The sequence below is a fragment of the Dermacentor andersoni genome, chromosome 2 (genome assembly GCF_023375885.2).
Source record: "Dermacentor andersoni chromosome 2, qqDerAnde1_hic_scaffold, whole genome shotgun sequence".
Lineage (NCBI taxonomy): Eukaryota > Metazoa > Arthropoda > Arachnida > Ixodida > Ixodidae > Dermacentor > Dermacentor andersoni.
The window spans coordinates 150,111,565-150,130,571 of record NC_092815.1 but is presented as its reverse complement, the minus strand read 5'-3'; the positions used below and the strand labels follow the sequence as shown (position 1 = coordinate 150,130,571).

At 44.0% G+C, this 19,007-nt stretch overlaps 1 long non-coding RNA gene across 1 annotated transcript in view; it reads right to left on the bottom strand.

Annotated features, from left to right (window-relative positions):
* The window catches only part of LOC129387505 (uncharacterized), a 78,051-nt gene extending 59,595 nt beyond the window's left edge, over positions 1-18,456 (bottom strand). The window contains exon 1 of the long non-coding RNA XR_011892580.1: positions 18,404-18,456. This is a non-coding gene — a long non-coding RNA (uncharacterized lncRNA). The remainder of the gene's footprint in view (positions 1-18,403) is intronic.
* Positions 18,457-19,007: the final 551 nt, after the last annotated feature.

Sequence of the window (19,007 nt, the reverse complement as noted above, 5' to 3'; positions counted from 1 at the left end):
TTGTAATTGGCTATCAGGAGGCGAGGAAAAGCTCAAGTGGAGAGGGTTTCGATAGGGCCGAGCCAGCGTGCAAAAAATGGATAACCGGAGGTTGACAATACTGCTTAAACGGATCCTCAGCAAAGAAGAGTTGCCGAAAGTGCTCGAAAACGTTCTACGGCCAGGCAAAGATTTTATTGCAAACAAACAAACCCATGCTCTACTGCAGGTGCGAGTAGCGAGTGCATGAGCGATCGGTGGCCGCTGTCTTTTATTCCTTTTGGAACGGGGAGCCTGCAGCTCTTCAGAAAAAAAAAAATGCAGTTTGCTACGGCCTATTAGTGCATCTTCAATGCGTATGCGTCACTTTGACGCGGTGAGTTTTCACGGTATTGTAACGTCGCGTGACAGGCAGGTGAAGTGAGCGCAGCCCGAAAACTTTTGACCCATAGCAGAGGGCTAATGGCGAGAAGGCGTCGAATCAGAAATACCTATTTTTCTTTAGTTCGGTCCAATCATGCATAATCAGTGTGGGTCTGTCGTAGCAGATGAGAAGGAATAGAAGATGGCTGCCCGTGGATTAGTCTGGCACTAGCTACTCCGAGCGGCCGGGGAGCATGCATTTATTTGCATATAATAAACATTTTTTTGTAGCAGTATAAGGTTATCGAGCCCTTTCAGCATGTATACAACATCACTTTGCCAACTCTTCTTCGTCGAGGATTTGTTCTGACGGCATTGTTAACGTTCCGTTTCATGCCGCCATGATTTTTCACCAACCACTGGAAGCTAAGTAAGGGGAAGCGATTCAATCGTGAACGCCGGCACCACCCTTTTCATCCGGTTATCTACTTTCACTCAGTTGGCTCGGTTCTATCGAACCCCTCTGCACTTGATTATCCTCCTCGCCTCTTTTCAGCCAATTCTAAATGAAAATCTGCTCAATGTAGGCAATGCTATTCGCTTTGAATGAAAAAAGAAGTTGCCTCCTATAAACGAGTAGAGCGTTTGTTTGGGCTTTTCAAGCAACGCTGCCGGTTACCGCCCTGTGCTTGCGTCCGTGGCTACGTATATTTCACGTCCGGTGATTGCGATAAAAACACATTGGAATAGTTTTGCGGTATAGAGCCACACGTTTTATTAGAATGCGACGATATCTGCCCAAAATCGATTTAGGGAGCTCTGGCATCCTTCAAGCCCTCGGGTTCAGCGAGAGCAGGGGAAAAGCAAACATGTCCGCAATATAGATTAGTAAGAGGCGATTGGAAGATTTCCCGAAGATAAGTAGGCAAACGGCAAAACTACTGAAGCTTACAAAAACAATGCTCCCATTAGGACTTTAGAAAGTTTGGTGATAGAAATTCTTCGTGAGCTTCTCTTTCCCTTTTTCTCTTTTTTTTCACAACCAGAATCAGCATTTATTGTTAGAAGTTGGGTCTGATTACAAGCATATAGTATGCAGAAGGAGGTCCCATAGTTAAAGACTGTACTGGAACCTGCTGTACTAGAACAGTTATGATAGTTGGCATCTCAAAGCAACAGTAGCATGTAATACATATAATAAGGTATTATACGAGCAAAAGGAAATGAACGGTAACAGAGCAAATTACAGAATCGATTAGAAATAATAACAAGGTTTAGCTTATCTCATGCTAGCAAGAAGAATTGTATGGGAAGAAAATACCAGTAGTTTAATTACAAGAACAAAACAAAAAAAGAAAGGAAAAAAGGAAAAAGAAGGACAAAATCCCTTACAGCAAAATTTTCATAAGTATGTCAATAATAAATGCATTTTAGTTTCCTTTTGAATTGGTGTAAAATCTTGAGTGTTTCATTATGAGAGGTAGAGTGTTCCATACTGATATAGAAGTGAATTCCACGGTTTGTTTACCGTAGTGAATGCGGATTCTTGGTAAAACATCATTGTTATTCAACGCGAATTTGGTGGTAGTGTGAATTGTCAGGTTAGATGGCGAAAATGTAATCGATGGTAGCTCATTATGCACAAATCTGTAGGAAAAAATGCCTAGGTTCTATTTAGTGAACCCAGAAATAGTAAGGATGTTATTCTCGTGCAGTAAGGAAGTCGCGTTAGAAACGCGGGAACTACAAGTAATTGCTCCAATGACTAGGTTCTGAACGGTCCGAAGAGACGCAATATGACTATTATAGGTGTTGCCACATCATATTAAACCATAAGTGATATTAAAGTGGACAAAAGAGTGGTTAAGTGAGAGCAATGTGGTACGTGCGAAGTAAGGGCGTGCTTTAATTTAGATGCGGATACGGTAAGCTATTTGCTTTTTTATGTGAGCAATATGATTGTGATACTTAAGATTATAATAAGGTACAATGCCAAGGATAGATGAACACGGACTTTCATGAAGGCAGTGGGGACCAAAACTGATAGGTGGATTGGAGACTATGTTTCCCAGATGTGAAGAGAATACAACAAATTCTGTCCTAGTTGCATTAATAGATAACATGTTAACATTACACCACCTTAGAATGTCTTCTAAGTCGGCACTTAGCTTATTAACAAGAGAAGAGATCTCTTTACCAAAGGTCAATATTGTGATATCATCAGTGTACAGAATGCATTTTGTCGAATACAATTAGGTAAATTATTATAAATATAAACGGAAAACAGAAGTGGCCCCAGGATGGAACCCTGGGACACACAGATGTTAGTAGTTCGCTGTCGGGAATGAGCACTGGAAACAGAAAAACTCGAACTTGGATTTATAAGTAGCTCTTTAGTAACGAAAAGGCAGGGCCGCAAATGCCAATTGCTTCGAACCTAGAGAATAGGATATTATTATTATTTATGCTATGAAATTCTTGCGTTAGATTCATAAAAACTGAGGCGGCGAGGAATCCCACGTCGATTAGCTTAGGTAGGGCAATAGGTAATATAATAAAAACAACTTGGTTGCGCATCCCAACGCCCCGTTCCCAAGGCATCTAGCGATCCATCCATCTGGATGATGCAACTAAATTTAGCGACGCGCGAGGAGTTCAGAACGGTGCAGCTCAGCAGTACATTTTTCCATCCGAGCAGGATTGGTCGCATTTAATAGTGCTAACTATGCTCATAGTAGGTACAATTCGCCGAAGTCAAACCGACGCCCATAATGAGTTGCAAGGCGTACGAGTTTGTAATTTAGTGCAGAAATATCGCAACTCTTTGGCTATCGCACATCTTTGTTCAACACGCAAAGCTTAGAAATGGCGTGAAGGGACTGTGACAGCCAGACAGATAGACACGCAACCCATTTTACATAAATAGCACGTGCTGGTCTCCATGGAGCACAAGAGCAGTCGACTGAGTGAATCGCGCGAGCTGCAATCATGCAGGAAGACGGCGGGTTGAAGCGACGCAGCGCACTCCCAGCTGTAGTTGGGTCGTTCCATACGATAGCGCTTAAACAACCTCTGCTAAACAAAGCGGCCCCCTACGAGTGATAGGCGAACACTATTGGAGCAACAGACCTTAGGACCTGGCCTAGCTGTATCAAATGTTAAGCATGTAAACTTTGAAATGTATGAATAAATGTAACTTCTGCATTCGGTTAGGTCATTTCTGTACCCTAGTGCCCACAACCCTAAGCAGCGCGCCCACAGGAAGTTTCACATACACCAATGAGGCTATAGTCCTGATAAACCTACCCAATTGTTTTTGTAAAAACCTTTCTTTAGAGTTCGAGCATAGGACTTTATTTGGGACAAATAAATATTGCTCTTAAAAGTGTCATTTACGTGCGGATAGGGAAAGCAGCTCCAAAAAGGAAAACAAGAAATTAAGGTTCCCGCTCTCATCAAACCCAGGGAGTCGGCGAAAAGAAGATTTGTTACATAGCATAATTTGTGTATTGTGGAAACATTTGAATTAAAAATAATCTGAAATGCGACAGCGGGCCAGCACAACCTGGTAGCCATAATAGTAAAAAAGATAATTTCAGGCAATCATTAAAATGTAATTTTAAATTGAAGAGCAAGTTTACCGGGAGCAAACGGAGGACATAACTAACAAAGTTGCAGAAGCCGTAATCAGAACCACAAAAAAATCTTTGTCAAGCATTAAGAGGCCTACCGAAACAGGCAGTTTATTTCGGCATTATGGTACCTTACAGCATGTACAAAATGCTGCGGGCGCAGACTAAAAGCCAAAAGCTAGACGTGGTCTGTGCCCGATAATTGCACTTTGACAGGGGCAACACGAAACGTTCTTATGTCACAAGCTAACAATGCCAAAACCATACATCTGAAAAATAAAACTAAAGGTGTTGAAATGAACATTAAAAAAGAAGTTCTTTACTTTTCTGCACGACATCAAGATTTATGAAAACTTGGAGAAACTTTGCAGTACAAAATCAAAACTTAACAGCAGCAGCATTACAGCAAACAATCCTTGTTCTTTAAAAGAGTAGGCAACGTATACGCGATCATTTGTTGGCCATAGCTAGTACGTGTTCGTAGCCTAAACCAAATAGTCATTCCGCGCGTGTCATAAACATGCACTCTTTAGGTCAAATTAGCAAGTTCTTTCAAGCAGAGATTGTTTTTTATGCCTTTTTGCAGCGTGTCACTAGTAAAGAATCTTACAAGGCCACGACAGGTATTACGTTTACGTTTTTACAGATGGGCCCTGTGTGTGCTTTATACGGAGCATTGACAATAAAACGGACAGCTGTTAAATTTTCTGTAATCTAGGAAACGTCAGAATGTTGAAATTGTGCTGCTTCCCTATACAAGGTACCTATAGCACAGTTTTGAAAGGAAAAGTGAATTGTACAACAGTTTTACTTTCTCAGGCAAAATAAAACGTGTATCCTGGCTACGGTAACAAAAATTCATAATCACCAGTGCGCCTTTACACTCTGTGCAGGACTGCGCTTATAAGTGTTAATTTCTCACAGAGGACCCTGATTATGAGAAGAAAGTGTACCAAAGAATAAATATGTGTTTGGAGCGCGTACTGCAGGCGTTACCAAATCCTGACTGGGACCTTGCCGCTGTTATTGAAATGTAAGTGTGCTTCATTGCGTCCTACCGGTGCTATCGTTTCTAGCGGTTAGCAAAGAAGCTCGATAACCATTAAATGACCCCGTAAGTAGCGATAAAAGCTAGGCGTGACGTCAAGATACAAGAAGAGAGCATACGGCGATCGTTCATATGTTAGTTGATATTAGGAGAAAATAATTTGAGTGCGCTTAATCTTCTCGTTTAAGTAAAAGATCACTGAAAGATCCCTGACTGCTCGTCACGTTTATGCAATGCGGCTTGTGTAACCGTTTTGTTTTGCCGGGAAACGTTGCCAGTGAACAGTATGCACGAAGGCGAGCTTCCTGGTAGGAACGCGGCCTCTTGCGCTGGCCGATCTCTGAGGTCGTGCACAATCATGCAGCAAAAAAAAAAAAAAAGAAAAAAAGACATCACTGTCAGCTTCCCGTTATTATTTAGCACTTTTAATATTTCGGACTGAGAGGATTTAACATAAAAGGCATGTGCTCTGCTTGTTTCATAACATTTGTAGTGGGCGGCCCTTTTCAAATTTCCGAGGAATAACGTTGTCAAGGATGCAAAACAAGGAATGAGCAACATTCTTGATAGAAAAATGTGGAAATATAACCACATTTACACTAAACTAATATATATATACAGATATATATATATATATATATATATATATATATATATATATATATATACCTAAATATACGCGATAGATTTCCATTGAGACGCCAGACGTCGATACCGGATTTTCAGCGACAAGGGGCCCTTAATGCTTTCGCGTTAATATTGGGCTGGGCCTGCCATGCAATGCGCTGGATAGATACTTGGTGGACCACTAGGGTCACCGAATGGGTGTTAAATGAAAGGAAGGGCACTTGAGAACGGCAGCAGGCTAGGTGGGGTTATGAAATTCTGAAATTTGCATGCGCCAGTTAGTATCAGCTACCGCAAGACAGGGGTACTTGGAGATCGCTGAAGATGCCTCCGTCCTACATGGACATAAAAATAAGCCGGTAAAGGTGAGATGATGATAAGACTAACTAAGCTACGGCAAAACTTGCCTGCCTGCGTACTAGAAGTGCTGAATATATAGAAAAAAAAAACAACGTCGAACAACACTATAAGTAGACATTCATATACTGAACTATATTGTGAGCCTACTTTACTCGGCAAGAAATCGGTCGAGCAGACACGCTAAATTGCGGGTGGGAAGCCATAGGATGCTTCACATTAGGAAAATTATTACATACTTGAACGCGTATGTTTCTCGTGTTTGCCTAGGCCTTCCGCGGAGCACCTCAACAGCAGGAACCATTATAATGGCTCAAGACATCCGATCACGATTTACATCAGCACCGACTCGCTTAGGGCCCATGTTCGTCATATTTCACGGATTCAATCAAGCTTTCTTGCCTGTCTGCCAGAACGACGACCACAGGCATCCTTCTCCAACGAGGTCAGCAAGCATCGTGCCTCCCTACCATCGGGCTTCACACCATCAGCGCGTTCAACCTCAGCTTTGTGGTGTTTAAAACAACCTCAAGTGCGTCTTAGGGTTCCAGGGATAAGAAAGAAGACCGACCTGCCTACCTTGGCCTTGAAGCAAGCAGCTCTGGATTGTTTGCACACTTTCTACTTTGACCGCGTCCACATATATACGGATGGCTCTTCCACCCAGACCAGCTCCACCGGGGCAGTGGTTATACCATCACGATCACTAAGCATCCGATACAAGATTTCTCACTTGACAACATCGACCGGTTCGGAGCTTGTTGCCCTCCGAGGTGCCGTAGAGTATATTAACAACCAACCGGCTAATCGGTGGGCAATATTCTGTGATTCAAAGGCGGCCTTACAATGTCTTCTGTCATCTCTTCGTCGCGGGTCCTGTGAACAACTCGTATCGGAGATACGAGAAATGCACCATCACATGATTGCGAAAGGGCACGACGTCGTGTTTCAGTGGCTGCCTGGCCATTGCGGTATCTCCGGCAACGACGTCGCTGACGAAGCTGCTAAGAAAGCACATGAAGGAGCAACCATTGTTTCTATGCCTTTATCGCGGACTGACGCAGCCCAACACTTAGGCAAGCTAGCGCACCGTATGACATAGGAGAAGTGGCACACACCTGATTTCACTCAACATCGATTGCATTCCCTCGATCCATCTATGCAACTGCGGCTGTTACCAGGGCTTACGCGTAATGAGGAAACAATGCTGTGCCGCTTACGCTTGGGCGTCGCATTCACGAATGCATATACGTTCTTAATTGGAATGGCTGATAGCGCCGAGTGCAAGGCCTGCGGTGTCGAAGAAACCATAGACCATCTACTGTGCTACTGCCCATCATTTGAAAATGAAAGAAAAGAACTCTGCACAGCTCTCAACCAGTTAGATAGAAAACCGTTCACCTTGAACAAGATCTTGGGACCATGGCCTCGCATATCGCAGCTACAAAAGGCCACAAAAGCGCTGCTGCGATATTTGAAAGATACCGGATTGAGTCAGCGTCTGTGATCCGGACTGAGTGACTGAACGATATCCCCGGTGGACTTTCTCTTCTTTCTTTAATCTTTCCGTCCCCGTTTCCCTTTCCCCAGTGTAGGGTAGCCAACCGGGCTCAGTCCTGGTTAACCTCCGTACCTTTCATTTATCATTTGCTCTCTCTCTCTCTTGATATAGGTACATTTGTTGCTTCCTTGAGCAATTCTGGCAGAGAACAGAGTCGACCACTAGCGTATATTTAGGGGTAGGAGACATGGGGCAACACAACTGTCTAATTATGTCTCCTGTATATGAGCTATTCAGCAAGACATCGCCAACCGCGGACACTAATTATCGAGAAGACTGGCGTAGAAGACAATTTTTATTAAAATGATCCTGAGGTTGAACTACCCTAACGGCAACTTTTGCCGACAACCTTGCTGATTTAGTCAAAAGTGTTCCCATCAACCAACGTTCAGACGTAATGCAATGACTGAGTCTGCATACGTGCCATCTCTACGTTGGGGCTACTGAACAAAAAAAAATTACTCTGGACCAAGCTTATTTAGTTTAGTTTTTGCGGAAATTTCAAATAACTGGTTGCTTTTATTGTACAGCGTCCGTGTACGGCGATTGGAGAGCTACTGAGTCCGTATCAAAGCACTCTAGCGAGACCTGGTACGAGATGCTGTTAACACAGGTATGCTGGTCCTAAAGGCGGCCAGTCGTCCTCTGCAGGGCATTGAGTCAGGTGTAACTCGGCAATCAAGTGTATCTGTGCGCACTGTTGCACTAGCATAACCTTGAATTTTACAGAAGCAATAAATGCCTCTTTTACTGACCAGAGAAGAGTTGCAGGCCATTCCAGACAGCTGAGAGTATAGCTCCCTTGTTTAAGTCAATATTGCATGTGGTCAATGGCGAGAAAGTTTTGTGCTCGCCGAATGAGCAGTCATTATGGCATTCCTACTTTAACACAGCTCTACTGATTGCAGAAGAACGCGAAGCTGTTATTGCAGCTGACAACACTCAAAAAATTTTATATTTCAGTTTTTGCGGTTTAAAGAAAAAAATGACCACTCACAATGTTTATATAAATTGTGTTGAATGTTCAGGGAAAAAGGCAGCAACATTTTTAACTCTATGTGCTAATCAATGGTGAAATGAAACTTTTGGAACCCTGGTGTCCCGCTTATGTATAAACGTTCTATAGAATAAAAAAAACTTTTCTTTCTTGCGCAAGCGAACCATCAACGGCGGAAATTTGACATCAACATAGAGGGAGGAAAGCGTTGGAATTGCGCCGGCCAGCACGGACGCGGTCGAGAAAGCGCGACGGAAGTCACGTGCTGTTTTTCGCAAAGAAGCACTGGTACTGGTACCCCAAATGTCAACGTTTCCATAGCAACCGCGCTCCTGAAGCTCACGCTGCTGCTCTAAGCCTCTGAAAAGTGAGATATGATTTTTTGGCTCCGTATCTTTCTCGCTGCACGTTCTGTTCGCTAGACAAGCTGACTTTGGAGTGTGGGGTGTAAGCTTGAAAGTTCCCTTTTGAGTCTGTGAGTGCGGGTTCCATCCAGCAACAGAGACACTCAAACAAATTAAGCAGTCACGGCACGCATCTTCGTCTTTTTCCACGTGTCACAAAAAAAAGACAGGAGCGTGTCTGCTTCACTAAAACTGTTACGCAAATTTCGTACGCTTTGTTCTGGCTCGCGTCGGCAGCACACACTTGCTGCAGCTCGTAGCAATGCAAGTTCAAAGCTCGCGGCTATCGAGGTAATTGGAGGCGCAAAGGGAGATGGCACACCAATATTGCAGCACTGTCGGCTTCAAAAACGTCACGTCAGGACCTCCGCTATTTTGTTTCTTTCCATGGTGACTATAAGGAATAAATATGCCCCGCTCTACTGGTACTGCAAATATGTGCTTTAATAATAATTACTGACTACTCGACGTCTCGCATTTTTTTGCACTTTGTATTCGGCCAGTGCCTCCTGTTCCCCGCTCATGGTAGTGAACTGCGAGAAGCACGGCGCCTAAATATCGTTGAAGTAGGAAGCACGTTGTACGCCACTAACCATAAATATTTTATCTCTATAGCTCGATTACACCGTTTGAAGTCAGGGATTCATGCGTTGCAGTGTGCTAATACTGTCGCTATGCACTACATTTTCATCTGTAATGAGACAGCTGCAGAAATTCACTAAATTATTTCGCACGTTTATTCCAATGTGTTCTCTTTTTAGTTGAAATACAAGCGTCAAATTATTGCAGAGGCTTCATTTAATTTCTAATTTCATGTGTCAAATACCAGGTTTCCGGGTGCCTCTACGACGTCCTTGTTAAACTAAAACAGGCAACGTGTTTATATTTCGAGCAAACAGGAAGGATGTTCTGGCTAATGTAGGCGGTAAGTCTCAAATATGCGGGTAAATTGCAGCGTTTCCAATAAATTTCGTGCGCAAGTCATCTCGAAGATTTAGAATGTGCTTTACAAGCGGCGACAAGTCTAGCTGGCTTCCAATACATACCTAGATATGTCACCAACATCAATCTCAACAAAACACAAGTGGACCACTGTGGAAACTCTGTGTACTGATCTAATCGCGCGTAGATCTAATACAGTTGCTAGATTAAAAAAGTTAAGAAATAAGGGCTCCAAAATGTCACGCTGCCTTCATTTGCTACGTTTCCTGATGCGAGCAAAGTGCTCGGCGTTACGCAATCTTTGTATCTTACAGAAATGGGGGGTACCTTAAATGCGATCCGTACTGAGACATTAACCTTACTTGCGTAACTATGAGCGTTACAAATAATTATTGAACCCTCGTTTTTTCGGGTTTATTAACCGTTAGACGTCGTTGACACGGTATCCTTGTTGAACTAAGGGGGGCACCTTCTTACTGTTTCGTGAAACAAAGGGTCAATTGATATGTTGATCTCTACGCAAAGTTGAAAGTGGGATAGTTTATTGTGCAATTCGTAGTAAAAAACAACGGAAGCATTATCGAGAGCTATCACTGTATTTCACAAGTGGTGCAAAATTTAGCCCGCCGCGTGGATTTAACTTCAAGTCCGACCAAGGTCAAATTTAGGAAGAATATAGGAAAAGCTCTGCCCAAAAGGCGTGTGACGTCAAGTTTCTGTGGTGTAAACACTTATGTTTATAAAAAAATTTTTATATAAGTGTTGAAAAGCGTTGTGATAACTTTCGACATATCTATTCCAGTGTCTGCGGAGAACTCTATAATACAAAAAGTTTGCATCTGGCAGAAATATGTGGCAATTTATGGGTAATGGATGCTAATATGATAGGGTTCTTCTTGGTTACGTTAACAGCAATAAACTGTGTGATCAAGCATTTGAGAGCGCATAATAAAAAAGTTTATATGCGGCGTAAAATTCAGCCCGCTGCCATTATATGACTACATATACCACCGAGATCAGATTTATCAAAAATGTGAGGAATGCTATGACAAATTTTTGTTTGAAGATGAGGGCGTATGGATAAAATACAGCTTTTGCAAAAAAATCTCTGACGGAAGTGTTTCCAAATGTGACGCTGCCGTTCATAGCTAGGCTTCTGAATGCCCGGAAAGAAATCTGTCTGACACAATCTTCATATTAACCAAACATTAGACGCATCTAAGCTGCAATATTTCTGGATCTTTCATCGTAACTGGCTTAACTAGGAGCGTTTCAAAACATTCATGAGCATTCGTTTTACGGCACTTCCATACGTGATACGACGTTCGCCTTCTGTCCTTGTTGAGGTAAAGGAGGTACATTATTTCGGTTTGGTGAAAGTAAGGTCGAGGTAATAAATAATGTGTTTGCAAAAATCAAATTGGGTGGATTACGTATTTAAGCTCTCTGGGGTGTTATTGTTTTACAGGCACACAGAATCTAGCCCGCTTCCGCGAGGGAACAGGAAACGCTACCGAAAATAAATTAAGCGGTAAAAAGGGAAGGATGTGGCACATATTAAATGCTTGGAAAAGAAAGATTGCCTTTGCAAAAAATATCAGCATTTGCTCGAAAGTGTCATAATGTGTGTTATCAGCTATGCTTCCCCATCACCAGAGATGACTATTTTACACAAAGTTTATGTTTACTGGTAACGGGGTTGACGTTCAGGGCAATGTGAGACAAAAATTTACCATTTTTTGCCATGTTAAAAGCACTGCGAATAATTTCTGAACTCCTTTTTTTCGCTCATTGTTCCGTTGTAGGTTTATAACAGGTTTCGCGTTGTCCTTGTTTTTTTGGGGGCACCTTGTTTATATTTGTCTGAAATTCGAAGGGGCTGATAGGTAATGTGCAAGCAAAGTTGGAAGTGTGTCCAGACTACAGACTTTAGCAGAAGATTGCTTGTGCAGCCTATTCGGACCGTTATAACTGCGTTTTAGGAGCAATGTGGAAGTGAGCATGCTGACCTGGGGTAACTCAAAACTCCAAAGAGGTCACATCTGGAAAAACGCGGGCGAACATTATGGTCAATATTCTCGCAGAGTGTTTGGACGAATTATAAGAAATGTCAATTTTCTTTTAACAGGGACCCGAAACCATTATATGCGGGCAAGGTTTCAAACGGACCGCTGTAAAGTGTGAACTATATGAGCATTCCAGAACTTAGTTACAGACAATTGTTTACTTTTTGCTGCAACGGTTCTTCAGCATGGCTTTCAACAATGCTCCAGCATGTTTTAGCAATGGCTTACACCACCCAAAGCAAGCAAAAAATGCAGTGGTTCATTCCTCTATTAATGCAGAAATTGCAAACAATAAACAATGTGAAGCGTACAGTGCATACATTAATTGGGATCACACATACAACCTACAGAAACGCAGTGTCTAATCAAGTGGTACAAAAAAGGCCATGTGACCTTCTCAGTAGCGTTTTTTTTATTACCGACATGCCAACATACAAAACAAGACATTTTAACAATACACAACAGTCACGACAAAATCTTTGCCATTGGTTGGCGGTCACAGGGCTAAAACGCTTGAAATTCGCTAGATCAGTCATCTTTTACAGATTATACATTTTCTTAATATGACAAATGATTTCAATGAACTATTCTCTAACAGGCCAGGCGTTTACTTCGGCATGTCTCACGGCCATTCTAGTTTTCCATAAACTATGTAAGCACACCAGCATGAACATGTCATAGGGTACTTTGTCTTTATTTAGAGTAGGCAAGAAACGAATCCCATATGGTGTAATCGGCAAGTCCTTCTTTAGTGTTCTCTGTAAGATCTCCCAATGGAACACAGCATCCCAGCAGTCAAGAAAAATGTGTTCTACTGTTTCGGCTTTCCGGCATAGTAAACAGTTGACGCTCCAAGGCACGGAAAGTCCTTTTTCATCTAGCCACGGTTTCACAGGTAAAGTATTGGTGTGGAGCTGGAAAAAGAAGGACTTTACCGACGGGCGTACTGGAATTGGTTTTACTCTTTTTAGTACGTCCTTTTCAGGTCCAATGCAGAGCATCGAGCGATACAATGGCAGCGGCAACATTGTGTCTACCAGGTCCTTATATAAGCGCTTTCGTGGTACCCTACTTAAGTATTCCATGGAGTGAGTGAGTGAGTGAAAAACTTTATCAGCTCTAGATTCCCTGGTCTTCTGCGGTCTTCAGATGGAATCGTCCATCTTTTAGCACAACGGTCGGTTGCCCTTAGTCCAGGGCTCCGCTGGATGCTGCTGCCAGTTGTGCTCGCCGAATCAGACCTTCTTGGTCGACCTGGCGATCGCTGGAGAGCACTCCCTCCCATTGCTCCGCACTCGGGTTTGGTATAACGGGTACCACGTCTATCTTCTGGCATGCCCACGTTATGTGGTACAGCGTGGGTGTTTCGTGGCACCAGGGGCATGTGTCATTGTATAGTGTGGGATAAATCTTGCTGAGTACGTGTAGGTTCGGGTACGAGCCCGTTTGTAGCTGCCTCCACGCGACAGAGTCCTCTCTGCTAAGGGAGTTGTGCGGTGGTGGATACCGCTTTCTGCAGCCCTTGTAGTAATTTGTTATTGCCGAATAGTCTTGGGGTACAGGTTCGGTCTCCTCGAGGTCGCCTACGTTGGATGCTCGGTAATAAGTGTACCCTCGAGCTATCCTGTCCGCCTCTTGGTTCCCTGCCACTCCCGTGTGTCCCGGCGTCCATACTATCGTATGCCTAATTGGTTCTTCTTTTGTTTGTCGTTCTGTTATGTGGTCTCCGGAGCGGAGTATGCGGAGTGCTCCGTGCCCTATTCTGCCGCGTAGGTAGTTGCGGCACGCTGTTTGCGAGTCTGTAAGGATTGTTAAAGACCGTTTAGACCGATAGCCCTCCGCTGCCGCTAGAGCGACGGCCGCTTCTTCAGCCTCGACTATCGTACAGCCTTGTAGTGATGCGCTGGTGATCTCGCGTAGGTTCGAATCGATCACCGTTGCTACCGCGTTGCTGTTGCTCTGACGCACTGCTCTGGCGTATGTGGCTGCGTCCACATATACCGTCGTTTCTTGGGGTGCTAGGGTCTTTTGTAGGTATTCAGCCCTCGCTTCTCTGCGTGCTTTGTGTAGGTTGGGATCCATGTTCCGGGGTATGGGTGCTACTTTTAGTGTGTTGCGATACTCATCCGGAATTGTTTCGGTCCTCTGTATCTCTTGAAGTTGATCGGCGCAGCCTAGTTTCTTCAGGAGCTCCCTGCCAGATGGGATCTGCTGTAGTCTGCGTTGTTGGGAGACTAGTTGCGCCTCTTTCAATTCGTCGAAGGTGTTGTGTAGTCCTAAGGCTAGGAGCTTTTCGGTTGAGGTGTTGTGGGGAAGGTGGAGTGTGGTTTTGTAGGCTTTGCGTAGAATCGCGTCCGCCTGTTGTACCTCACTCTTGATGGGATTGTAGTATGGGAGGCTGTATGCCACTCGGCTGACGACCAAGCTTGTGACCAGCTTGAGTGTGTCCTCCTCTCGCATGCCGTGGCGTCTGTGTGAGATGCGCGTGATCATGCGGGCCACTTGTAGGGTGGATGCCTTGAGTAGGGCGAGGGTGTGGGTGCAGCGTTGGTTTGACTGTATCCACATCCCCAGGATTCTGATGAGCGTCTTTTCCGGTATCGGCTTCCCCTGGAGGTAGACGTTGAGCTTTAACTCGTCGCTGGTGGGGTCTGTGCGGTTTTGCTTTCCTCTCCAAACTCTCAGGAGCTCGGACTTCTCAGTGGAGCAGGCTAGCCCTCTTGCTCTGACGTAGTCCTCTACGCAGGTGGCTGCTTCTTGTAACTTCTCTTCTTTCTGTCTGAGCGAGCCTGTGTTAACCCAGATGGTGATGTCGTCGGCATACATGGCATTGTGTATGTCGTCGATTTCATTTAATTGTTTTGCCAAGCCAATCATTGCTATGTTGAAAAGCGTGGGCGAGATGACCGACCCTTGAGGCGTCCCTTTGTTTGGAGTAAGGAACTTCTCTGATCGGAGCCCTCCGAGGCCAATCGTTGCCGTTCTGTTTGAAAGGAAGGCTTTGACGTAGCCGTAGACTCTCCTCCCGCAGTTCAGGTCGTTCAAGCCCGTGAGGATAGCCTCGTGGCTTACATTGTCAAAGCCCCCTTGATATCCAATGCCATTATTATATTCTCCCCGCTCCTGGGGACGTTCCCGAGTACTTCTTCTTTGATTTGAAGCAGTACGTCTTGGGTGGATAATTTTGCTCTGAATCCAAACATGTTGTGGGGATACAGTTCGTTGTCCTCCATGTAATGTTGTAGTCTCAGCGTCACCACTCGCTCGTACAGTTTACCCAGGCACGATGTGAGCGAGATCGGTCTGAGGTTCTCAATTTGAAGTTTCTTGCCCGGTTTAGGAATCATCACTACCTCTGCATGCTTCCACTCCTCGGGGACGGTCTCAGCTTCCCAGTGTTTGTTGAGAAAGTCGGTTAATTCTGCGACTAACTCTTCAGTGAGGTTGCGGATGAGTGCGTTATTTATCTTGTCTGCACCCACGGCCGTGTTTCTGGTTGTGCTTCGAATCGCGGCGTAGACCTCTCCTCGCGTGATGGGTCTGTCCAGGTTATCGTTTTCTCTTCCTCGGTAGCGCTCTGCGTAAGCTGCTGGGTTTGTGTCCCCGAAGCATTTAACGCGTACCTTATCCAGGAGTTCCGAGTCTTGTCCCTCGAACTGGTGGATGAACCGGTAGATGGTTTTGTTGTTTTCTGTTTTGGTCTTGGTCGGATCTATGAGAGCCTTGAGGATATGCCACGTCCTCGCTGTGTTCAAAGTTCCATTGAGGGAGTCGCTGAATTGCTGCCAATTTTGCCTTGCCAATTGCGCCGCGTACTCCTCTGCTTTCGCTGTGACTTCTGCGATCTTTATCTTTAGCTTCCTGTTGTGTTTTTGTTTCTTCCACCTCTTCGTGAGCCCGCGTCTAGCTTCCCACAGCTTGAGCAGTCTGGCGTCTACCTCGGGCGTCTGCGTCGTTCGCGCGATTTCTTTGGTGTACTTGCGCTCTTTTTCAATAAGCATTTTCCCCCACTCTGCTATCGATTGGATCCCGTTCTCGGCGAGATTCCTATCGCATGCGTCTCGAAAAGCGCTCCAGTCCGTAATTTTTACCGATCCCAGCTGACGCCTTAGCCTGTCCGAAGTTACTTGCGTCTTGAGTATGTAGTGGTCACTACCTAGGTTCTCTAACAGGTTCTCCCACACTGCTTGTTCCGCTCCTCGTATGAACGTGAGGTCGGGGCAGGTGTCGGTACTAACGCTGTTTCCGATTCTGGTTGGAGTGTCTGGGTCTGTGAGGAGGTTGCAGTCGGTGTTCTCTGCTGCCTCCGCTAGCGTTTTGCCTTTTGGGTTTGCTGTTTGGTATCCCCAGCTTTTGTCCATGGCGTTAAAGTCTCCCAGGATGATTAGCGTGCTGTCTTTCGCTAGTTTGCGTGCGCCATGGCAAAGCTCATGGAATTTTGCCTTCCTCTGTTTCGGGGGGCTGTATGCATTTACAATAAATATACTGCCCCTCTTTCTTTTCTTCTTTGGTATAATTTCTACAATCACGTGCTCTACGTCGGTGTCGGCTATCCTGTCGTATTTCATGGAAAACCGAACCTTTAACAGCTCAAAAGCCAAGACTACCTCTTTTAGAAAACCACGCGCTCTGCCTTGACTGCACCTATGTGACGATACAATAAACTCCGGTATAGCTTCGCTCAGCCATGTTTGAAACATAGTTAATAAAAATGGGTCATTTTGGTCCCGTAAGTAAACAAACCTCGACACAATCTGCTCATAGCTCCGTCGGAAATGACTCATACCCCCCGCAAGCAAGCGAAAATGCAATGGCTCATACCCCCGTAAGGGTGAGGCTACAAACGCTCACCAAAGCGAAACGAACAGTGCATACATTCATTGAAATCACCAATACAGCAGATAGAAAGCATACGTTTCCACCCCTGCTGAGAGAATGAGAGTCTAAGAGAAGCGTCGTTGGTGCGAATCTGAACCCGCTATACGAACGCGCGAAGCCGCAGTTAAGCGTCCAAAACTAGCCGAAGAATCAGAAGTGCGAAAGCAGCAACGCGACGGCGCGAAACGTTTATTTACCAAGTATGCAGCAGGATTTTGCCTTCACATGTTACAGGAGTGTAACATGCTGTGGAGATTATTGGTTGGTAAGAGTTCCTTGCATTTGTCCGCCGCCTTCGCTAATAATATGAACGAGGTCAAGATTGGCTGCACGCTTTTCCTACGAACAGTTCTAGGATAAGAAGTCTTTGTGAATACTAACCCAGATACTGTGTAAATCGGATCGTGGTTCTGTAAGGTTACAAGTGTGCATTTGTTTTATTGCTTGTTGCTAGTTAAAGTATCAAATCGGCTCTAACAACACGTACAGTTTCCTGGGTCTCCGTTGTCGTATTGTGAGTCTGAAAACCTCTTGTGGTATAATACGCATAGCAAAATAAAATTCAGGTTGTAACACCTGACAGAATATTTTCCTACAACGACAACTTTATTTTATAAGGTGATATAATTTCTAGTCGTGGAGTGAAAGTACATCAGCCCTATGGATGCGATAAACGTAAACACAGTAATCATTATTTGTGTTTTTGTGTTCATGTGATCAAATTTTCAGCATAATGAATGCTGCCGCATTCTGTAGGCCCTAGTCTTAAATTATAATGTATTTGCACTGCCTTTTTTCTTCATTACCGCTTCCAGTTCTATTACTTCATGCTTTGCAGCATCAAAAATTAACTTGGAATAAAGAAAGTATTCTGATGGTGGTATCAGAGGCATTAGAAGTAGAATGTACACCTGATACAGTGTATAACTATATCAAATGACAATAATGAGGTGAAGCTCGAAAAGGCGGACAGATATTAGCCTAATTGCTCTTCAATGTCGACTGAAAAATCTTCGCAAAAGTGTTAGCTGACAGCTTGAAAGTCCTCATACGATCTGTGGTAGCTGACCACACAATATGTAGCATTAGAGATCGGGCAATTTAGGTTTATATTCATGAGAACGATACACTGCTCGGCAAGTTGGTAATGTATGATAAATAAATGAGCACTAGAAAGGCGAAAAACGAGAACCAGTAAATGTTACTTAATTCACGAAGGCACACTTTACAATTGAAGAATGAGTGCTAAACGCACAAAAGTAAGCTTGCGATTAGTTTTGATGGTGGCGTAGGTGCTGACAATATTTGTTCCACGACCTGAAGCTTTTATATAACAAAGCAATTATAGTGTATTGCAAGTACATTGAAAATAACTGCTAAAATTTTGTACAAGTATACGTATCTGGTGCTAAACATCCACAAATGTGTGCTTTGTACTCTGAGCCCCACTGTTCTTAGATTATCATAAATTTCTAGGCAACTAAACTGAGGTATATGTTAGCGATCACGGTAACAACGTACGCTGCTTTGCGAAACTCGTAGAACCCACCTTGGAAATGTCGTAAGTGGTAGCGCCCGTCAGCATGTAAAAACAAGCGAATAGGTGAAAAAGGGTCTCCACTCTTAGCAAAGCCATCATGCTTCAGAAAGAAACTGCCAAGTGCCTAGACCTTTATACTAATGCTTCCAAAAGCCACTCGAAAGCCACTCCGACTGAGACAATTTCAGGAACTGATACGTTAGTCAAAACATTCAAAATGTATCTGACGTCTTTGACATTTAAGATGTACTGCTAAATGACATTAACATTATTATTCTATTATTTAAACGCACTTGGTTAACCCCTGCTACTTTAACCTATAGCTCATGTGAAAGCCTATGTTCATGCGGCCACAAAGGTAGCTAAGCCACCAGAATGAAAGCTACACATGCTAAGAGGCGCGGTCAAGTATTGACATTTCACTGGAGTTTTCCACCGCTGTTCAGATTTTTTGATAAGGAATTGACCTGAAACTTTCTTCGACTAACCATGGTGTGTCGTCACCACCAGAATGTGGAACTAGCTTTTCTGCAACATGTACAACTGTACGTTTTGCAAAACTTCACGATACAACTCATTTACCTAGTTGAAGCAGTCGGAATGCTTGAAATAG